This window comes from Triticum dicoccoides, chromosome 4B, assembly GCF_002162155.2.
Source record: "Triticum dicoccoides isolate Atlit2015 ecotype Zavitan chromosome 4B, WEW_v2.0, whole genome shotgun sequence".
Lineage (NCBI taxonomy): Eukaryota > Viridiplantae > Streptophyta > Magnoliopsida > Poales > Poaceae > Triticum > Triticum dicoccoides.
This window is the reverse complement of record NC_041387.1, coordinates 517256766-517260981: the sequence shown is the minus strand read 5'-3', so window position 1 is coordinate 517260981 and position 4216 is coordinate 517256766.

Genomic DNA, 4216 nt, shown 5'->3' with positions numbered 1-4216 from the left:
GGTATCAGCAACATTGCAACGACAGTTTAGAGCGTGGCCAGCTCGACAAACACATCTACATGGTTGCCAACGGACGCGTTGTGTGATTGCCCATTAACCTTATCGTTAGAGGCATGCCAAGTTTGAGACCGCAGCGCAGCGCTTTGAAAATTGTTGCACTAAAGCCCACCATGCGCTCCAAGTTTCTAACCTGCGTGCAATATAGCTCGTCGAATAACTGGTGAATGGTGCATGACTGCTTGCACTCAGGCCAAATCCAACGTGTGACCCCATCCTATCCGCCCGCGTCTGTTTGGGGGTAAACAGACAAAGCAGGCCTTCCAACACGCGGCCGCGAGCAGACCGTCGTTCATTTTCTATTCGCTTTTGACCAATTCCCGACCCAAGTTTGGGCCAAGTTTGCGGCCGAACGGACACGCGCGGATGCGAGCGGCATGTGCCCTTGCCCAGCCCTGGGCAGCCCGCCGGGGAGATAGACCCTCTTTTCTCTTCTACCTCCCTCCGTGCCCCGACATTGCCGCCGCCACCCACCTCCCCGGCCGCGTCATCTTCCACAAGGGCCATCCCAACCAGCACCACGCCGTTGTCTCTACACCGACTTTTCAGAAAGCATTTGGCCGACATTCTCCTTGTTGCCGGTCTACAGCCGTCGGTGTCGCCCGTCGTCCCCAACCTCTTCTGTCCGGCCGTTCAGTGACGCAGGGCGCCCTCCAGCACCACCGACCCCAAAACCTTGCTTCGTTGCCTGCGAGGGGAGCAGGGCGTGCACTATCCGGTCGCTTCCCCAGCATGCCTGCAAGGCGTTCGACGGATTGCTCACAAGGTACAATGGATAGTGGTGATGAGTTTTTCTTTCACAACTTCATTTGCTCATTGGATGAAGAAGAGCTAGTGGCTGCGTTGGTCGTACATGAACACATTACTAGGAAGCGGCCTCGATACAGGGGATCAATCCCCGGCCATGCTTCGCCCTTGGACCGTAATAGGGAGAAAGGCCACACCCTTCTCTATGCCGATTACTTTAAGGATGGTGCACTCTTTAGGCCACATCAATTTCGTCGCCGATTCTGAATGAGAAGGAATGTGTTCAATCGTATTCGCAAGGGAGTGGTCGCGCATGACCCATACTTTGAGTGCAAAGAGGATGCCCTAGGCAAGCTTGGTTTCATTTCATACCAGAAATGCACTGCGGCTATCCGCATGCTTGCATATGGAATTCCTAGTGATCTTGTGGATGAGTATGTTTGTATGAGTGAGTCCACATGTCTCCTCTCATTGTATAGTTTTTGCATGGCCGTGGTGGAAGCGTTTGACCCGGAGTAGCTCAGACAGCCAACTATCGCTGATACAGAGAGGTTGTTGGCGATCAATGCCAAGAGGGGCTTTCCGAGCATGCTTGGTAGTATAGATTGTATGCACTAGTAGTGGAAGAACTGTCCATTTCCTTGGCAGGGGCAGTACAAGGGGCATGTGAAAGGTGCCACTATTATACTTGAAGTTGTGGCTTCACAAGATCTCTGGATGCTTGAAGCTGGTTCTCAGAATGATATTAGTGTTCTTCAACGGTTTCCGGTGTTTGCAAGGCTTGCGGAAGGGCACTCTCCAGAGGTCAACTTTTAGGACAATGGCCACCATTACAGCAAGGGATATTACCTAGCTGATGACATCTATTCTCAGTGGTCCATTCTTGTGAAGACCATACCAATCCGCAAGGAGAGAAAAGACAGAGATTTGCCCAAATGCAAGAGAGTGCTAGGGAGGATGTGGAGCGTGCTTTCGGTGTGCTTCAGTCTCGGTGGGGTATCGTTCGTAACCCTGCATTGACATGGAGCACGAAGAAGCTTTGAGAGGTGATGACTGCTTGCGTGATCATGCACAACATGATCGTGGAGGATGAGCGCGATGATAGAATCTACGACCAAGGGTTTGATTTACAGGGTGAAAATGTTGAGCCTGAGCATGCATCTCCTGCAACCTTTGAATAGTGTGTCGAGTTTCATCGGAAATTGTGTGATTGACATACTCATGTCCAGCTCTAGGATGTCTTGGTTGAGCACGTGCGGACTCACATGGCAACCAGTACATCTATCAGTTTAATTTTTTGTCATGCAAACAAATTTTGATTGGGTTGTAAGACTATTTCGAAGCTATTGTTTGATTTGAACCATTTCATAGGCATCATTTTTATTTTAGTGTGCCGGTGAACAGACGAGATGCGGCCGCGCGCCTGCATCCAAAAATCCGGGCATACACGGCCCCATTGTCATTCCATACGAATGAAAAGCGGACGAAACGGACGTTCGGTTGGAAGTCACGCGTTGGAGTTGGCCTGAGGGAGCATGCAATGCGAGTGACTCAACGCATGCGTACATGACGCTGCTGCTATGATGGCGTAGCACAGGGAGGGAGCGCGCACACCTCCCGGGCCGCGGGCGCCCGCGCGCGGGAGTATGCATGGTGCCGCGCGTCCGCCGGGCGTCGTTTGGGGGCGGCACGCGGGGCGGATGTCTGCGCTCCATGCGCGTTGCGCGGGCAGTTCGCCGGGCCGGAGAACCTGGGCAATGTACGGGGAATGTAGGGCTCAGAAGGCTTTGATCACATTCGCGCCGCAGATTCATTAGGTTCAGACCAACAGATGACTCGTGAAATGAACCATCTTCGGTGGCGGCTCTGGACTGGACCGACCATGTCTACGTGTGCGTGTGCCTAGCCATGGGCCGGTGATCGGAGGGGGACCGAAGCCGGTGGCCGGCCGGCCGGGCTCGCGGCTCCCATCATATCCATCAATTTGTACGCGTACGTCCGATCGAATTGATCCCCGTCACAGTCTCTGCCGCTTTAGCGCTGCGGTCGATGGGCACGGCGTTTATAGGCCTGTCGGGGCAGAGATCTCGAATCGGAATTCGATCCATCCATCCTCATAGGACCACCTTGCGCGCTACTAACACAGGCGGCCCGGCCCGGCCCCGGCGAGCGTAGCTTGCAGCCTATATATGCATGCAGCTAGCGATCGGTGTTACGGAGAAGCGAAAATCCTATGTCCACGGGCAGTTACGTAAACTTCCTAATTAACTTCCCCAATTAAAACAATTAGAGCAATGCTATACCTACGTAAAACGGGTCCTACGTAAGCTTACTTAGGAGGTGTTTGGATTGAAGCCTATCAGGCAGAGATCTGAGCCTCAGGCCTCCAAAATTGAACGCAATCATATGCTGACTCAGGCTATTTTTTGTGGAAGCGATCTAAACAGCCCGTTAACCTTCCATAATTCTCTCCTCCCCTGATTTTAATTGCACTAATCCTGGCAAGTTAATTACCTCCACATCAGCCGTTACATAAAATCATCACGTAGGTTTTTGTATGTGTAGCATTACACCCATAATTAATACTATCTTTTAACACAATAAAGACGCAAGCGTTCATACATATGCGCATACACTCATTCCTATGAACGCACACACGCACACCCTATCCCTATGAGTATCTTTGAGAGGCTGAGTCAGCACATCATCTTGAGATTTACGAAGTCACCGCGCCTCTTCATCGACGGAAACACCTCCTCCCACTGAAAGTGCATGGCCGAAAATCCTGGAATATATTCAGAAATAAAGTGAGCATCAGGATTTGAATCTTAGTGGGCTGAGGATATCAGTGGAGCGTTGCTATTGCGCGCGCGAGCGTGCCAACGCGCGCTTTCCGACAGGCCCGATTTGGAAAGTCTGCACTAGGTTACGTACAGGATTAGGGGAAGCGTTATGGTAATTACTGTGGGTCCCGCACCCGGCCCCACTGAAAATCAGGCGGAGCAGTTTATATGGAAATTAATAGGTGGGTTATGCACGTCTTGGCAAGTCTTTGCAATCATGTGGTGGGCCCAGCGAGAAACCAGGGAAGTTGTCGCCAGACTCTCCGTTTCCATCGTTCGATCGCTCCAACGAGCGAGCGCGAAGGAGCTTTTCCGATATCAGTGTCCCTCTAATCATCCAACCACATATTAGTTCACTTAATTAAAACTATTATTACGTACTAGTAGGTCTAGCATTCCTCGCGTAGGATACGGTTGCCGTTGCGATCTAGCTCGTGCCTGCCTAACTATTCCACTGTCGCAACTTGCATGCATGCAAAGCCTGCCCGAATAATTACCGCAGCCCCTGCCGGCCGGATTCGATTGATGCGATGTGGTTCCCCCCATGTGTGGGGCGTACGATCGGCAAC